Below are 20,353 nucleotides of genomic sequence, written 5' to 3'. Positions count from 1 at the left end.
GCTACAAGGAAGTTGGGGCAAGGAAGAAGCACTATGGGTAGACCTAAAAACAGATGATGGAGCATCAATTTATATTGGAGTGGTTTACAGGCCCCCGAACCAAAAGGAAGAGCTGGACAGAGACCTGGTTGAAGACATCCATAAGATAGGTAAGAAGGGAGAAGTGGTGATCGTGGGTGACTTTAATATGCCAGATGTAGACTGGAAAATCCCATCTGCAGAATCTAAAAATAGTAGAGCAATAGTGGATGCCATGCAAGTAGCTTTGTTCAAACAAATGGTATTAGAACCCACGAGAGAAGGAAATATACTCGACTTAGTGCTCACTAATGCAGATAATGTCTCTGATGTCGAGGTGGGCACCCACCTCAGCACCAGTGATCATCAAACAATATGGTTTAATATCACTAAAAGAATAGGGAAAAGAACCACAAAGACCCGAGTTTTACAATTCAAAAACACAGACTTTGAGGAAATGGGGAAGTACCTAGAGGAAGAACTAAATGGATGGGAGAATGAGAGAGATGTGGATCAGCAGTGGATCAATCTAAAAGGAGCAATCACCAAGGCAACTACTCTTTATGTTAGAAATGTAAAGAAAAGCAAAAGGAAAATGAAACCTATCTGGTTCTCAAACGAGGTGGCTGACAAAATTAAAGCTAAAAGAACAGCATTCAAAAAATATAAAGATCCCAAAGGGAGGAGCACAAAGAAGAATATTTGATTCAACTGAGGGAGACGAAGAAATTAATCAAGTTGGCAAAAAGTCAAGCGGAAGAGAGGATTGCCAAGGAGATAAAAAATGGTGACAAAACATTTTTCAGATACATCAGCGAAAAGAGAAAAGTCCATAGTGGTATAGTGAAATTGAAAGGTGGAAATGATCAATGTGTGGAGAGAGACGAAGAAATGGCAGAAATATTAAATGAATACTTCAGCTCTGTATTCACTAAAGAAGACCCTGGAGAAGGACCATTTCTACACAAGAAGCTGGAGGGTAGTGGAATAGATGAAAATCATTTTACAGTAGAAAATGTATGGGAAGAGCTAAAGAATCTGAAAGTGGACAAAGCCATGGGGCCTGATGGGATTCATCCAAGGATTCTGAGGGAGCTCAGAGATGTGCTGGCGGGTCCGCTGTGTGACCTGTTCAATAGATCCCTAGAAACGGGAGTGGTGCCGAGTGATTGGAGAAGAGCGGTGGTGGTCCCGCTTCACAAGAGTGGGAACAGAGAAGAGGCTGGTAACTACAGACCGGTTAGCCTCACTTCGGTGGTGGGAAAAGTAATGGAGTCACTGTTGAAAGAGAGAATAGTGAAATATCTACAGTCCGGAGAATTGATGGACCAGAGGCAGCATGGATTCACCAGGGGAAGATCCTGTCAGACAAATCTGATTGACTTTTTCGACTGGGTAACCAAGGAATTGGATCAAGGAAGAGCGCTAGATGTCATCTACTTGGATTTCAGCAAAGCTTTTGATACGGTTCCGCACAGGAGACTGGTGAATAAAACAAAAAGCTTGGGAGTGAGTGCCGAAGTGGTGACCTGGATTGCAAACTGGTTGACGGACAGAAGACAATGCGTGATGGTAAATGGAACTTTCTCTGAAGAGAGAGCGGTTTTAAGTGGTGTACCGCAAGGATCGGTGTTGGGACCGGTCCTGTTCAATATCTTTGTGAGCGACATTGCGGACGGGATAGAAGGTAAGGTTTGTCTTTTTGCGGACGACACTAAGATCTGCAACAGAGTGGACACGCCGGAAGGAGTGGAGAGAATGAGACGGGATTTAAGGAAGCTGGAAGAGTGGTCGAAGATATGGCAGCTGAAATTCAATGCCAAGAAGTGCAAAGTCATGCATTTGGGGAGTGGAAATCCGAATGAACTGTATTCGATGGGGGGGGAAAGGCTGATGTGCACGGAGCAGGAGAGAGACCTTGGGGTGATAGTGTCTAATGATATGAAGTCGGCGAAACAATGCGACAAGGCGATTGCAAAAGCCAGAAGAATGCTGGGATGCATAGAGAGAGGAATATCGAGTAAGAAAAGGGAAGTGATAATCCCCTTGTACAGGTCCTTGGTGAGGCCTCACCTGGAGTACTGTGTTCAGTTCTGGAGACCGTATCTACAAAGAGACAAGGACAAGTTGGAGGCGGTACAGAGAAGGGCGACCAGGAAGGTGGAGGGTCTTCATCGGTTGACATACGAGGAGAGATTGAAGAATCTAAATATGTACACCCTGGAGGAAAGGAGGAGCAGGGGTGATATGATTCAAACTTTCAGATACTTGAAAAACTTTAACGATCCAAAGACAATGACAAACCTTTTCCAACAGAAAAAAATCAGCAGAACCAGAGGTCACGAGCTGAGGCTCCAAGGAGGAAGACTAAGAACCAATGTCAGGAAGAATTTCTTCACGGAGAGAGTGGTGGATGCCTGGAATGCCCTTCCGGAGGAAGTGGTGAAGTCCAAAACTGTGAAGCACTTCAAAGGGGCATGGGATAAATATTGTGGATCCATCAGGTCCAGAGGACGCATATAAAGAGCAGGTAGTAAAATACTGCACGGAGCGGCAGTAGCCACAGAGGCATTCACGGAGCGGGATGCCAGTGGCCAGTGGTAGGTGTCCACCTTCATGGAGCGGAAGGATGTAGGGCTGTCATCTCCCAATTAAATAAAAAAAAAAAACAAAACAGGGATGGGATCCATCAGGTCTAGAGGACACATATAAAGAGCAGGTAGTAAAATACTGCACGGAGCGGCAGTAGCCACAGAGGCATTCACGGAGCGGGATGCCAGTGGCCAGTGGTAGGTGTCCATATAAAGAGCAGGTAGTAAAATACTGCACAGAGCGGCAGTAGCCACAGAGGCATTCACGGAGCGGGATGCCAGTGGCCAGTGGTAGGTGTCCACCTTCACGGAGCGGAAGGATGGAGGGCTGTCATCTCCCAATTAAATAAATAATAAAAAAACCCAGGGATGGGATCCATCAGTTCTAGAGGACGCATATAAAGAGCAGGTAGTAAAACACTGCATGGAGCGGCAGTAGCCACAGAGGCATTAACGGAGCGGGATGCCAGTGGCCGGTGGTAGGTGTCCACCTTCACAGAGTAGAAGGATGAAGGGCATCCATCTCCCAATTAAAAAAAGAAAAGAAAAAAGAAAAAAAAACAGGGATGGGTTCATGGGCTTATAGGTATTACCAATTATTAGGCTTTTCAATATTTGATGATAGTTAATGTGACTTTCAAGGCATTCTTCACTTTCGGTGCATGTCCGGCATGACTCCTTGCTTCAATGACAGGGGAAAAGAAAAACTGATACTTCACACATTTCCAGCATTGCCCTCTGCTTCATGGCAGAGAGCTATGCTGCCGCTTACCCAACTAATCAAACTTAATATTTCACTTGGAAGCAGCTCCAGCACTGCTCTCTACATTAATGGTGGGGGTGAAAAGGGAATTAGAACATAAGGTTACTAAGAGCCAAGAGAAACAGTTAAGTATGAGAACAAATGTGTGAAGCTTGCTGGGCAGACTGGATGGACCGGTTGGTCTTCTTCTGCCGTCATTTCTATGTTTCTATGTTTCTAAGGCACGACCTGTGTCGTTCCTGCCAGGCCCTGCATCATTGCTCCAGAGTTCCCCACACTTATGCGGGAATCTCTGGCCCACGGTGACATGGCCCGTGATGCCCCTAACAGGCCCTGCATCATTGCTCCAGCATACAAGGCCCGGGCCAACCCTTGACAGGCCTTGCACACTTGGTCCAGAGATTTTCAAGAACAGTGCCAAGTGTGGAAATCTCTGGACCTAGGTGGTATGGCCTATGATGCCTGTAACCCACTTGCCCTCCCACCATGATACAACTAACATTTTAAGATTGTTTATTTCACTTCAAAATGAATTACAGAAGTAAACATGTAAGATTGACTTTAAAGCAAATGCATAAAATTCAAGGTTGCATATTCAGCAGGAGTCCAGTAATATTTCAAGAACCACACTGATAGCCCGGGAAACTGAGCATATGCAAACTAGCATATGCAGCAAAAGTCTATAAATGCAATCAACAGATCCATAAACTGGTGACAGCTTGGCAAAGCAGACGACGTTTCCAAGTGTTGTTGATGATCCACCATTTTAGCAAAATAGCGGCAATGAGCAAGCAGGATTGGAACCACCATTACTGCAGACAGCAGTGACCAGTGCTGAGGATGAAGATGCACCCAACTGTAAAATGAAGGGAAAAGAAAACGAAAGTGAGAAATACAAATCAGAAGCCCTAGAAATCTACCATCCAGCACCCACCAGGGAACCAGCAAGGATACCTCATAGGCATGTTGGTGCATAAATACTCACAAGAGGAGATGTGCGTTAGTGGTGGGCCCAGCAATGGCAGAGATGAGGCATCGGAGTGGGAGAAGTATCTGCGATGGAAGGAAAATCAGGAGCGAAGCGACCATTTCTGTATACTGCAGTGACAAGCAATGACAACTCGCACACACATTCACATACATACAGACCAGAAATCTCTGTATCGCTCCCTGGTGCGAGGTATTGTGTGCAATTCTGATCACCTCATCTAAAAAAAGATATAGCACAATTAGAAAAGGTACAGAGAAGGGTAACCAAAATGATAAAGGGACTGGAATGATTCTCCTATGAGGAAAGGCTAACGAGGCAGGGCTCTTCAGCTTGGAGAAGAGATGGCTGAGGGGAAATATGATAGAGGTTTATAAAATAATAATAAATGGAGTGAAATGGGTAAATGCCAATTGGGCAAGTTCCTGCAAGAAAAATTAATTAAACTATTATTAAGATGGGATAACCAGCATGTAATCTATCAACCTTTTTGAATCCTGCCAAGTACTTGAGACCTTGATTTGCCACTGTGGTAAACAGGATACTGGGCTTGATGGACTATTGGACTGACCAAGAATTGCAATCACTCACTCACTCACTCAGTCGCTCCAAGGAGTGACTAGGTGTGTGCAGTTTTTTGTTTTTTTTGTGTGAGAACATATTTTTAAACCAAGAATTTTTGAGTGCAAGTATTAGCGTTGCATTTCTGTATATAGCTAAAAAAAAAATTGATGTGACTGACCATGTAAAACCTGTTTGCGATGCTTCGAAAGTTATGTGCAATTGCTCAGCTCAGACAGAGGGAACTATAACACATATTCCCAGAACAGGTACAGAAGTGATAATTCACACACACACATACAGACACACACACACACACATGGTAAGCTTCTCAGACATACACACACAGGAACAGAAGTAGTAACCTCACATACCCACACATACCTGATCAGATACAGAAGTATAAAGCTTTAGACAGATATAGAAGTGATAATGCATGCACACTCACACTCTCTAGAACAGATACATTATTGGTAAGCTTCTCACACACACTGTAACAGATAGATAAGTAGTAAGCTTTTTACACACATATACTAGAACAGTTAAAGAAGAAGTAGTAAGATTTACAAACACATACTGGAATAATTACAGATACAGTATACCCCTGGAACAGATACAGAAGAGATAAGCTTCTGAAACAAACATACACACTGGAGCAGATACAGAAGTGATAATTGTCACACAGACACACATGCCCAAATAAATACATTATTGGTAAGCTTCACACACACACACACACGCGCACATACACACACACACACACCGGAACAGATGCAGAACCATAAGCTTCTCACAATCTCACACATGCACACTGGAACAGATGCAGAAGTGGTAAGCTTCTCACAATATCATACGCCCCAGAACAGGCATAGAATGATAAGCTTCTCACATACACAGCAACACACACAATGGATCAGAGACAGATGTGGTAAACTTCACATGCACACATAAACACCCCGAAATAGATAAAGAAGTAATAAGCTTTTCATCGATATTCACACACACTCTCTAAAAGAAAAAGAAGTGGTAAGCTTCACACACACACACACACACACACACCTACACCTATAGCAGAACAGATACACAACATGGGCAGATGTATGAGTCCTCTAGCATGCTTGCTGTACTTCTTCACCAAATGAAATAAGACAATGCAGACAAGTAGTCTTCAAGATGAACAAAACTTTATAAACAAAATTGGCAGTCACATCAAGCAAAATGGGAATCGCATAACTATGTATAAACATACCCAAGCATTAGTCCAAGCAAAGTAATTTACAGCTAGCAACTTTTGGCTTTGAGGATGACCAGCCTTCCAAAACATTACAAAAGCTCTATCGGGATACTATTGGACTTGGCTGTAAAAGCTGTCCAGTGCAACACAGCTTAATATGATACCATGCATAGTGTACCAATACCACTGTCTCATAGAAGTCTGCGGCCATTGTTATCCAATGTATGCATCAATGTTGCCCCACCGTCAAAGTGGTGAGCAATGTTCCAGATATGGCAAAGCTTTTAAAGCTGTTTGTTTTGCTTTCTTACCTATTTGTTGTCATGTGCTTTCCTTCCCTGCTCTTTTTAAATTTTTGTGTTTTATTTTGTGATTTTATGTTCTATGTAAGTTGTAAAATCAGCCTCCCTGCCCTGTTTTTCTGTAACTTGCTTTGAGCTCATATGTTGGAACAGCGTGTAATGAGTAAATGATGATGATGATGATGAGGAGGAAAGCTGTTGTGTCAGCAAATAGCGATGGGGCTTAACTGGCTTCAATAGCCATGGAATGCTTGAGTGTTCAGCAAAACATTACCCTGAGCTGGCCACCCCAAGCACTACAGCCCCCTGGTAAGGAATTCTCGTTTACCAAGGGGCTCCCCTTGAACAATCAGAAACTAGGAGCTACGGCCATGCTGGATTGCTAACAACTCTAACTTATCATATATGATACTAACAACTCTAGCTTAACATATATGATGATAACTCTAGTGCATCATGTATATCACTATTAAATATATCAAGGCCTATGTCTGACAGGTACACTCCATCTGGGTGAAACAAACCAGGGAAGCTTTCATCAATTAGGCCATGGGACAGGCACCAATCCTATAGGATGGGCATAAATTTGCTTATCCATTTGTTCAATTTTTTCCTAGTTTTCTCCAGGGCTGATGCAATCTTTCACTTTGCCAAAATCTCTTGGGGATTTTGTAGGACCAGATGATGCATGCATTGGGAAATAGGTTAGCAGTTTTTTTTGTATCTTTTTCACAGCTCTGCGCTGTGCGTTGTCATGTCATTGTCTCCAAAGTGAAGAATTATTGCACATGCGTAGGGGGCACATGTTTTGTGCATGTGCAACATGCGGGCCATCATCTGGTCCTACTTCATCCCACGCTTACCCTTCCATATCTGTGAAGATGACATGCCCAGGTGCTCCTCCATTGGCATCATCTTTGTCCTTTAATGAGCCCAGTGGATGAAGGAATGTCCCATGATCCAGATGAAGCATATTGCCAAACTTGCACCTGAAAAGCGTAACGTAATGTTTCTGAAACTCATTAACATAAGCAAAGGGTCTGATATACAGCTAGTACCTTCAAGACTGCCATCTACTGAAAGACATTATGGCTTGCTGCTGTTGTCACTGCCCTAATCCAAAATCAATGTGTGGAAAAAGACCTAATTTGATGCTGCATTCTTTCAGAGCCATCTGCAAGTCTTGAGAAAATTGGAATCAAGTCAAGGAGTGCACATTGCTATGTATAAGCAACAGACCTGGGGTGGCCAGGACAGGAATTCTGTGAGATTATGCACTGGGCAAGTGAGACTCTGAAGCTTGTTCAAGATTACTGTCTCCCCTTTCACCATCTGATGTCTTCGACCTGCAAATATGGTCCTGGAGCCATGTCTACATCCTTGATAAGCAGGCAGGAGATTGGCAGGCTGGCCTACACCAATTCACTGACGCCTAATGCTACACAAAAAGCCAGTGAAAAAGTATATTTGAATAGCATGGTCTCATATGAATCAAAGCATATAATGGGGAGAACTAAAAATAACCTTATTAAATACCTGTATGTAGTAGGACATCCTGTATCCAAAACGTTTCCAATCTCCTTTGCCCAACCTTGCATCACCTTCCTCACTACGAATTTTTCAGCAGCGTTCTAGTTTCCCATTGCCTTTGTGAAGAAAGAGTTCCAAGCCAGGAATGTTAGCATAATCTGCTTAATATTGTGGATAGGCAGAATTAGAAGTATTTTAAATAAATAAATAAATAAATAACATTATAGGCCATGTCAAGCTTTCTCCCTTATGCTGCAGAATATATTTGACCACGGATTGACCGCTAATAGACCATAGCAGATCTATCCCCACTGATACCAGGAAGGACTGCAAATGGGACAAGGTGTACATGTAGTTCTTTCGGGTGTTTTCAGAGTGAGAGAATCAATTAGCAGTTTCCAAAATTCATGGGGCCAAAATGCTAGACTTCTGGAGGAGTTGGAATCTTGAAGGCATCAATTTCTGCCAGGGACCTGAAGGATGACCACTTAAAACGGGAGAGGGAATCATGCTATTGTCAATGCCTGGTATATACATAGAACGGAATGAGATATTATGCTTTAAACACTGCAGCACTAACTCTCTCAGTAGAGTGATTTGATCCTAGCGGACAATTATTGATGGATTCCACAACAGCCTGTTGTCTGACCTGAACACTATTGCCCAGTTGTTGAGGTAATTCCCCAAATGTGAATGGCAACTACAATAGGGAAGAGTTCCAGGAATGTTACATCCCTGACTATCCTGCATTCTCACACCTCAGCACACCAAGCATCCTTATAGTATATCCTGAAACCTTGGCCCCCTGAAGCAACCATGAACAGTTGTAACTATCTATTAAACCTGGGGTGGGGTTCCTGCCATATAGACCGCCCATGGAATGACTGCAAGAATATCTTCCAAATCTTGATATACTTCCTAATATGTGATGTTATTTTGAACACCAGATTTGGCTTTGGCAATTCTTTAAAAAAAACCAAACCAAAAAACACTTTGCCCATTGGGATTACTCGGCGAGCGAAGCTAAGCAATCCCATAAGCAATTGAAATTGCCCAAGGGTTACCTTTCTAGCCTGACTAACCAAAGTTAGGGCTTCTTTTAGACTAACAAACTTCTTCTGAGGTAACTTGGACAATCTTTGTTGTATATTAAGCTTGATGCCCAAAAAAGCAATTGTTGAAACAGGGCCCTCTGTCTTGTTAGAAGCCAGTGGAATACCAAATTCAGCAGCTCTTCTTTGGAAAATTTCCAACAGGGACTGCAAACTGAGGCACTTTTACTGATGAGTAGAAAATCATCAAGGTAGTGAACTCTTTTTGCACCTTGAGGACTACTTGACAACCCAATGCAAGAAGAAAATAAATGCCTCAAAATATGTGCAGGCTATTGAGCAGCCCATCGGTATGCATTTGTTGAAATATTACTGAAACTCTAACAAATGAAATGATTCAGGATGCACCATGAGCAATCAAAAGACCGATTCAGTGTCAGTTTTTGCATAGTGTGTCCGGTTATCAAAATGGTGAATGATGCCTATTAATGGTCCAGGGAAGCATATTGAACTGTGCATAGTTGCAGGTCAATACTATTGTTGATTGACAGACCTTTGGGGTATGATAGAATATGTATCAGGCAAAACCTACCCAGTTCCTTTTTTGGAAAGATGATCAAGTCAAGAAATGGAAGATCCTTGAAAGGGCTGGCTATATGCCACATGGAAAACTTCTGTTCAGTATTTTTCATGGCCATTGCTTTGTGTATTAGGATAGACAACACGTTGTGTATTAGGATAGACAACACGTTCTGAGGAGCCTGAGGAGTTCTGAGGAGCCTGTAGACATTGGGGGACCTTGTGCAAGATATACAGAAACCATGCATGAAATCAGCTACTATTAACTTTGCTTGAGGTCTAAGAGGCAAAGGTCCAGCCATGGAATCAAGGCCCTAAATTTGACCAGTGAGGGGTGCTAGGACCACGAGGGCCTCTGGGCACCTGTTGGACATGCTGCTGACAATCCCTGGGGGCTCTACCTTGTAAAGCTGGGTGAGGACCCCACAATTGGAGCAAGCGTGGCGGAACTTGCAGGGGTTGAAAAGCCTACAGATGGCTCACCTCCCCATATAGAAATACTGCCTTATGTCTGTGAAATTATTTTGTTGCTCAGTGACCTCTGCAAAGCCATCTCATGCAGCCAATGCGTCCAAGAAATTGATTTGTCCTCAGCCATGTTCTTCCAGAATTTTGTATCATAATTTATATCATTATGCGATTGCCTGATGGTGTCCAGGTACCTTACTAAATATGGGGCTTGCTTCAGCTCACATTCCTCCACCACGGTCATGAATATGTGAACATGGAGACTCAATTGTAGATATTTTTAAATATCTTCGGCCTTTTATCCATGTTCTCACTAGCTGTGTCTCTGCTTTTTTGGCTCACTATTTTCTCCCTTCTGATCCCTGATGAGGGAGAAAATATCAGTAAAGTCATGCTTCCAGATTTTCTTTTTTATTTTTCTTGGCACACCCCTGGCAAGGGTGCTGATGCCACAGAGAATGTCTTCACTCACCCTACAGCATAGACCCACCAGACTGAGTTGCACTCATTGTCACCGCAACCCCAATTCTGGGGGGCTCACTATTACTGCTTACATTCCAGGTGTTTCCAGAAGAGTCAACTTATTTGGCCGTTTTCTTCCTTTTGAACGACGCTAGTGTGTTTTGCATAATGTTGGCTAAGACAAAAGGTTTGGTGCCATTTCCGAATCAGATGAATGTATGGGATACGTGATGTTGCATGTAAAGGACTTACCAGGGACCTTGACTCCATGGGGTTGCTCGGAGCTATTCTGTACCAAGTGACTAAGAGCCAGTGTTTCTTCTGGTCAAGGGGGCCTGGGCATTTTTGGCCAATTCCTGCTGGCAGATCACAGACATGCATTGGTGTACTCATTTGGTGTCATGGGTCTTGACTTGCTGTCGAATTTCCAGCATTAAGGCCTCCAGCGCTTGTTGCTCACTTCTGGGAATATGGGCAGAACTGCTTCTCATGACTGTGGATGTGTCGAGCTTCTGCTTTTCAGGTTTAGCATTTCATGACTTCTCCTGGTCAGATCTTTTCTACTTATGCCTTGGAGCCATATTGTATTATGGAGTAAGCACTTTAAGAAGAAAAATCTTGGAGGGACACACAATAGTTAGATCTTGACTATCTGCCATTCATTATAATACTCTCTCATTACTGGGAATGAGATCTGGTAGCCATAGTGGACTGGTATGCCCTCAGCCTAAGGCTTACATTGCATTTCCTCTAAGTATTGGTGGCCAGTTATGAATTGCCTCCAATGGGCTGCTGTGCTTATGAAAATTGAAGAGTGTCTGCTGTTCCCAGTTTTATTTCTATTTTTATCTATATTTGTAATCTGTATTAAAGCTGTGGTAAATATCCAAAATAACCACAGCAGCACCAGCTAGGATTCTCCCTTTTTAATATACATGCATATATATATATTGCTTATATCAGCATGTCAATGCATACAGTGTATTGCAGAGTGCCACAAGTCTCCATACTGGAAATTGCATTGCAGGGTCGATGGGATGGACATCACCCCCAAGTGACCCGATGATAATTAAAAATGGCTGCACACACATGGTGAGGATCCAACATAGTGTCCAACCAGGTGTCTCACCACCCGGCATAACGACCATCAGGGTGCGGCACAGGACTAGACAGGCACAATTATAGAGATGTCTGATGAGCATTGGATTCTCCACAAGAATACATTGCCCAACCTCAGCAACCTCCCCATGCCCTGTTTCAACTGTACATCTCCCTTCCTTTACTCTTTTCACATGCATACGCACAACAACAGTCCCACCGCAATGAGGCGCCCCACCCCAGCACCGAATACCATTAAGAAGCCCCCAAAATTGGACAACCCACTAAGGGTTCATCACCCGCTCCAGATCCAACTGCCCCCAACCTTGAGCTGGCCAGTGTACCACAGGCCAATCATGGTTCTGGGTCCAGGGAGCCTCCTCCCGACACCAGCCCCCTACCACCCTAACACACCTACCCTCATCACCAGCTCCTACTCTGAATCAACCAAAGCACTGAGATCGGTCTTGGAGAGACTCCCTCTTTGCAACTTCTCAGCCACCCCCCTCCCCCCCTTTTTTAAAGATATATATATATATATATGACAGCCATTACTGCAGGCATTGTTGAGAGCCCTCTGGAACTAAAGCCCGATATTGCAAGCTGTTGGGTCTTTCGCGGCCGAATGATGAGCCCACAGACCAGAAACACTACATAGAGCAAGGCACTGTCGAAAACTGCCAATACTGCCACAGAACCAGACCAGGCAGGCAGGTTAGGGCAAACACCTATGAAACAACAGTGAAGGTTGGGAGATGCTGATGGACCAGACGAGGCTGACAGTCGAGGTGCAAGAGGGCTTTGCAAGCTTCTGCAACCTTAATATAGGCTATGGGTACTTTGGAGAGCTCTCCTAACTGCACCCACACCATGATGTGTTGTCTTCAGTATTATATTCCTTTCCCCCTCCTCCATCCCAACTTGCATGTATCACTGCGGCATATACAGACACAAGGAATGGGCACTCACCTCGTGCCCATGTGTCCCCACTCCCCAAGTGTGGTTGTCACTTGAACCTGAAGTGGTAAGCTACACACACTGGAACAGAAGCAGAAGTGGTAAGTTTCTCACACACACACACACACACACACACACCAGAAGAGATAAAGAAGTGGTAGACTTCTCACCGGCACATATAGATGCGTACACAATGGAACAAATACAGAAGTGTTAAGCTTCTCTTACACACATACCAGAACAAATACAGAAGTGATAAGCTTCTGACGTACACACACACACACTGGAACAGATACAGAAGTATTAAGCTTCTCACAGACACACACATCAGACAGATACAGAAGTGGTAATCTTTGCGCGCACACACACACACACACACACACTCTGGAACAGATATGTTATTGGTAAGCTTCTCACACATATACACACACCTTAACCAGTAGAGGAGTGGCTTCTCACACATACACCAGAACAATTATGGAAGAATAAGCAGTTTTCGACAGTGCCTTGCTCTATGTAGTGTTTCTGGTCAGACAGATGATGAAATGCTAAGAGAAATCAGGGAAGCTAACCAATTTGGCAGTGCAATAATAATGGGAGATTTTAATTACCATTGTGAAAAAAGTGGAAACAAAAAATCAATACTTATAGCAAAGCCTAAATGAAGGTGTCAGCAAACCTGACGTTGTGTAACTTCAAAGAAACCAACCGGTCTTTTAATCATTCACCTTCAAAACAATTTTTTAATTTTAATTCAAAAATGCTTATTTTTTCTTTTTTATATCTTTAGTATGTCCTCAGTATGTCAATGATAGTCTCTTTAGCGTTATAAATGAACAACCAGAAAGACTCTTTAACATTATAAACAAACAGCCCAACACGGCCGGTGTTTCGCAGCACAGCTTCCACAGGGGCATGGAAACATAATTTCAAGATAGTCTTAACCTGAAAATGACAATAATACTGTTTTAAAATACGCCAATAAAGAAGATGAAAAAATACTTATCTCAGTATCAAAGGCTACCATTTCAAAATGGACACTGCGCCTCGACCATCTCTTCACTGGAAAGGAGGAACTGAAGCCGATGCTTGCGTCTCTTTAAATATCCAGTTCTTGTATGACGTCACTGAAATGCAAAACATCAATGACGATGCATCCTCTTTTTCATCATGGACTCTGTCAAAATTAGAGAAACAGAGTTTAAGAGCTCTTTCACCCTAAGAACACATGTAAGTCAAGTTCAGTGTTTAGCCCATGTGGAATCACAGTATTTAATCAGTAAATCTATCGTTGTTCAGTTTGAGGCAGTAATAATTCACGGTCACCTCCGCGCCAATGTGGAGGGATGTGATCATTGGCACAAAAAGAAAGATCATTGAAACAATGTCCAAATTCGATACAATGTGATACCGTTGGTTCATCAACTAGGGCATGATTTATATTAGACCCGATGTTCTATCATCCGAGTTTTTAAAAGACGCTTGGTCTTTCCAATAAAGAGAAGCTCACAGGGACATTGAATCAAATAAATCACCATTGTAGAAATACATGTAGTTTTGTATTTCAAAAAGATCTTGTAACCTGTTTTCAAGATGAAAGAATTCTGAATAGACATTGAAGCAACACGTACTGAACAATTATTGCACCGATTGTGTGATCCTGTAATGATGTCATCTGAATCAGGAAAAATAGAACAATCAGATTTCACCAAAATATTTCTCAAATTAGTGGTGCGTGAGAAAGTAATCCTCAGAGGTATTTGAAAAATATCATGTGTTTGTAGTACATGCCAATACTTCAAAATGGATTTGCGAATCAAATGGGCATCAGAAGAGTAGGGCAAGATGCAAGTATGGCGAGAGGAGTCATCTGTGGGACGTGGAATAAAAAGCCACTCACGTTGGGCAAATTTGGCACACAGATAAGCCTTGTGAATACTTGAGCGGGGATAACCACGGGCTAAAAAACGGTCACGTAATAACTTAGACTGAATCTCAAAATCAGCTGTAGTGGTACACAAGCATCTTAGACGGATGAATTGACTCACTGGAAGATTCAATTTGAAGTTTCTGGGATGAGCACTGGCAAAATGTAAGTATGTATTGGAACTTACAGTCTTCCAAAACAAAGAGGCAACAAATTTGCCATCAAGCATGGTGATCTTGATATCCAGAAAAGAAATAGATTCACATTGGATCTTGGCAGTAAATTTTAAATTAGGATTATATGAATTAAGCCATTCCAAAAATAACTTAAAACTATCTTCATCACCTCTCCATAGGACAAAAACATCATCAATATATCATTTCCAGATGACCAAGTGACTTTCAAAAGGATGATGAGTAAGCCATTGCTCTTCAAAAATATTCATATATAAATTTGCGAGGTCTGGAGCCATGGTGGCCCCCATGGCAGTCCCACAAATCTGCTGAAAAAAATCATGATTAAAAGCAAAAGAATTTTGCTTCAAAGCTATCTGTAGCAAATGAAAAAGAAAGTCACTAGGAATATGATGAGGTCTGGGACGTCTCTCAAAATAAGTGTAAGCAATTTCTGAAGTTTCATCCTGAGGAATCGAAGTATATAATGCCTCGACATCCAAAGTAGCCATTTTGATATTTGTAGTATCGAACTCCAGATGTTCTAGGAAGACAATCATATTGGAGGAATCCCTCACATAGGACGACATCAACGGGACAAATGGTGCTAAAAGGTCAATAACCCGGGAAAATGGTTCTAATAGAGATCCACAGCTGGAAACTATCGGACGACCAGGAGGATGGTGCAGGTTTTTATGAATCTTTGGTAATGTGTAAAATATGGGAACACGAGGATGAATCTTGACTAAAACTTTTGCTTCCTTTGAGGTCAAAAAAACAGATTTGGTCCCATCTTTTACTATTTGAGTAATCGCTTGTTGTATTGCAATAGTCTGATCCTGATCCAAGCGTTTGTAAAAACGAGTGTCATTCAATTGGCAACAGATTTCTTGTTCATAATCAGAGTGGTCTTGTAAAACAATTTTACCGCTTTTGTCCGCCGGTTTGATAATTACATCCTTAGCAGAACGTAATTCCTGAAGAGCAGTTCTCTCTATTCATAACAAATTTGAAAATGAATGAGTAGATGTACAAGTCTGTAGAGAAGCAATATCTTTTGAAACCAATTGCTAAAAGACTTTTATGGCCAGTCCTCAGGACCAGGGGGAACCCAAGTAGAAGGGTTAGATATGATGGATGGATCAAAGGTCGGTGGATGTAACTCAAAAAATATTTTTTAATTTTAAATTTTGGGCAAACCGAAACAAAGCCACATGCAAAGAAAATCTATCAGACCGTGAAGTGGGAACAAACCCGTTCTAATACATTCAGTTGTACAGATGTTAGATTACACGAAGATAAATTTAAAACTAAGGATTCTTTGCATATTGGGAGCGAGTGATTCGCATCGGAGGATCGAAATTGTCTTGATATGGAGTGGCAGGATATCGAGTGTGTCTACTGTTTGTTGTACGGGCGCCGAGAGCCACGTGTGCTCTGTCCTAAAAAAGAAGTGGATTTGACTGCAGAAGAATTGACATTTCTGCGTTGCCGGGTACATGTCTCATCATAACCGGATGAGTCTTCATCACTTGAGTCAAAAGTGACATATCTTGATGACTTAGCAATGTTGTTCTTGGCCATCCATGGGTAAACAAAGCTTTTGTTGTAATCACGCTCATCGCGACAAAATTTTTCAAACTTAAACTTCCTTAAGTCAGATGGAAAAGTTTTCCATTAATTCTTCAGTAGATCTCCCTGTGTGTTAGATTTTAATTACCCCAATATTGACTGGGTAAATGTAACATCAGGACTTGCTAGAGACATAAAGTTCTTGGATGTAATAAATGACTGCTTCATGGAGCAATTGGTTCAGGAACCAACAAGAGAGGGAGCTATTTTAGATTTAATTCTTAGTGGAATGCAGGATTTGGTGAGAGTGGTAACCGTGGTGGGGCCACTTGGCAATAGTGATCATAACATGATCAAATTTAAATTAATAACTGGAAGGGGGACAATAAGTAAATCTACAGCTCTGACACTACATTTTCAAAAGGGGAACTTTGATAAAACGAGGAAAATAGAAAAAAACTGAAAGGTGCAGCTGCAAAGGTTAAAAGTGTTGAACAGGTATGGACATTGTTTAAAAGTACAATCCTAGACATGCAGTCCAGGTGTTTTCCACGCTGTAAGAAAGGTGGAAGGAAGGACAAACGATTACCAGCATGGTTAAAAGGTGAGGTGAAAGAGGCTATTTTAGCCAAAAAAAAATCCTTCAAAAATTGGAAAAAGGATCCATCTGAAGAAAATAGGATAAAGCAAAAGCATTGTCAAGTTAAGTGTAAAACATTGATAAGACAGGCGAAGAGAGAATTTGAACTGAAGTTGGCCGTAGAGGCAAAAACTCATAATAAAAACTTTTTAAAATATATCCGAAGCAAGAAACCTGTGAGGGAGTCGGGTTGGACCGTTAGATGATGGAGGGGTTAAAGGGGCTCTTAGGGAAGATAAGGCCATTGCAGAAAGACTAAATTAATTCTTTGCTTCTGTGTTTATTAATGAGGATGTTGGGGAGATACCAGTTCCGGAGATGGTTTTCAGGGGTGATGAGTCAGACAAACTGAACCAAATCACTGTGAACCTGGAAGATGTAGTAGGCCAGATTGACAAACTAAAGAGTAGCAAATCACCTGGACTGGATGGTATGCATCGTAGGGTACTGAAGGAACTCAAAAATGAAATTTCTGATCTATTAGTTAAAATTTGTAACCTATCATTAAAATCATCTATTGTACCTGAAGACTGGACAGTTGCCAATGTAACCCCAATATTGAAATAAGGCTCCAGGGGCGATCCGGGAAACTATAGACCAGTGAGCCTGACTTCAGAGCCAGGAAAAATAGTGGAAATTATTCTAAAGATCAAAATCGTAGAGCATATAGAAAGACATGTTTAATGGAACACAGTCAACATGGATTTACTCATGGGAAGTCTTGCCTAACAAATCTGTTTCATTTTTTTTGAAGGGGTTAATAAACATTTGGAGAATGGTGAACCAGTAGATGTAGTGTATTTGGATTTTCAGAAGGTGTCTGACAAAGTCCCTCATGAGAGGCTTCTAAGAAAACTAAAAAGTCATGGGATAGGAGGCAATGTTCTTTTGTGGATTACAAACTGGTTAAAAGTCAGGAAACAGAGAGTAGGATTAAATGGTCAATTTTCTCAGTGGAAAAGGGTAAACAGTGGAGTGCCTCAGGGATCTGTACTTGGACCGGTGCTTTTCAATATATTTATAAATGATCTGGAAAGGAATATGATGAGTGAGGTTATCAAATTTGCAGATGATACAAAATTATTCAGAGTAGTTAAATCACAAGAGAATTGTGATACATTACAGGAGGACCTTGCAAGACTGGAAGATTGGGCATCCAAATGGCAGATGTAATTTAATGTGGACAAGTGCAAGGTTATGCATATAGGGAAAAAGAACCCTTGCTGTAGTTACACGATGTTAGGTTCCATATTAGGAGCTACCATCCAGGAAAAAGATCTAGGCATCATAGTGGATAATACTTTGAAATCATCGGCTCAGTGTGCTGCAGCAGTTAAAAAAGCAAACAGTGTTAGGAATTATTAGGAAGGGAATGGTTAATAAAACGGAAAATGTCATAATGCCTCTGTATCGCTCCATGGTGAAACCGCACCTTGAATACTGTGTACAATTCTGGCCGCACATCTCAAAAAAATATATAGTTGCGATGGAGAAAGTACAGAGAAGGGCAACCAAAATGATAAAGGGAATGGAACAGCTCCCCTATGAGGAAAGGCTGAAGAAGTTGGGGCTGTTCAGCTTGGAGAAGAGACGGCTGAGGGGGGATATGATAGAGGTCTTTAAGATCATGAGAGGTCTTGAACGAGTAGATGTGAATCGGTTATTTACACTTTCAGATAAAGAAGGACCAGGGAGCATTCCATGAAATTAGCAAGTAGCACATTTAAGACTAATCGGAGAAAATTCTTTTTCACTCAATGTACAATTAAGCTCTGGAATTTGTTGCCAGAGGGCGAGGTTAGTGCAGTTAATATAGCTGGGTTCAAAAAAGGTTTGGATAAGTTCTTGCAGGAGAGGTCCATTAACTGCTATTATTCAAGTTTACTTAGGGAATAGCCACTGCTATTAATTGCATCTGTAGCATGGGATCTTCTTAGTGTTTGGGTAATTGCCAGGTTCTTGTTGCCTGGTTTGGCCTCTGTGGGGAAACAGGATGCTGGGCTTGATGGACCCTTGGTCTGACCCAGCATGGCAATTTCTTATGTTCTTATGTTCTCACAATATCACAAACACACACACCGGAACAGATATAGAAGTGGTAAGCTGCTCTCTCTCACACACACTGGAACAAATACAGATGTGGTAAGCTTCTTTCTCTGTGACATACTGGAACAGATAATGAAGTGGCAAGCTTCTCTCTCACTCACACATACACACACTCACCGGAACAGATACAGATGTGGTACATTTCTCACATGCACGCACACACACACACACACACACACACACACACACCGGAATAGATTTTTAAAGAGTGGTAAGATTCTCATAGGCCCACATTAAACAGAACAGGTAAATAAGTGTTAAGCTTCTCATATACACACAAATGCACTGGAACAGATAGAGAGGTGGTAATTTTCTCACTAGCACACACACACACACACACACACACACCAGAATGGGTACAGAAGTGGTAAACTGCACACAAACACACACACACATTGGAACAGATGCAGAAGTGGTAAGCTAATCCTAGGCACACACAAACAGAAAGAGACAAAGATGTGGTAAGCTTTTCTCACACGCATACACACCACAAGAGATTCATAAGTAGTACGCTTTTCACAGACACACTGCAACAGATGAGCTAAGCTTCTCACACACACATACACATGTGAACAGATACAGAAGTGGTAACCTTTGTACACACACACACACACACACACACACACACAGATAAATAAGTATTAAGCTACACACACACACACACACCCCCGGAACAGATGCAGACATGGTAAGCTTCACACACACTCAACCCAGAACAGATACAAAAGTAGAAAGCTGATATATACACATACACACACACACACACACTGAAACATATATTATTGAAAAGCTTCTCACACATACATACTAGAACAGATATTAATCTTTACACACTCATGCAACAGGAATTAACAATGTTAAGTTCCTCTTTAGGAGTTACCACCCAGGAGAAAGATCTGGGCATCATAGTTGATATTACATTGAAATTGTCAGCTCAGTATGCTGTGGTGGTCAAAAAAGCAAACAGAGTATTAGGAATTATTAGGAAGGGGAATGGCAAATAAAATGGAGGATGTCATAATTCCTCTGTATCACTCAATCGTTAGACCGCCCCTTGAATACTGTGTTCAGTTCTGATTGCTGCATCTCAAAAAAGATATAGTCGCATTGGAGAAGGTACAGAGAAGGGCTACCAAAATGATAAAGCGCATGGAACAGCTCCTCTATGAGGGAGAAGAGAGCTGAGGGGGCCATGATAGAGGTCTACAAAATCATAAAAGGACTTGAACGGATAAGTGTGAAACAGTTATTTACTCTTTTGGATAATACAAGGAATAGGGGGAAATTTTAAAGATGTAACCAATCCTAATCTTAAAAGCAAAGATGAAATAC

The 20,353-nt window shown here is 41.9% G+C and overlaps 1 protein-coding gene across 2 annotated transcripts in view; it reads left to right on the top strand.

Moving 5' to 3' along the window:
• Positions 1-20,353, top strand: part of PPP1R37 (protein phosphatase 1 regulatory subunit 37) — a 181,536-nt gene that overhangs the window by 114,937 nt on the left and 46,246 nt on the right. The window lies entirely within an intron of this gene.

Source organism: Rhinatrema bivittatum, chromosome 11 (assembly GCF_901001135.1).
Source record: "Rhinatrema bivittatum chromosome 11, aRhiBiv1.1, whole genome shotgun sequence".
NCBI lineage: Eukaryota > Metazoa > Chordata > Amphibia > Gymnophiona > Rhinatrematidae > Rhinatrema > Rhinatrema bivittatum.
The sequence above is the reverse complement of the archived record's forward strand: the minus strand, read 5'-3'. Positions and strand labels throughout refer to the sequence as shown.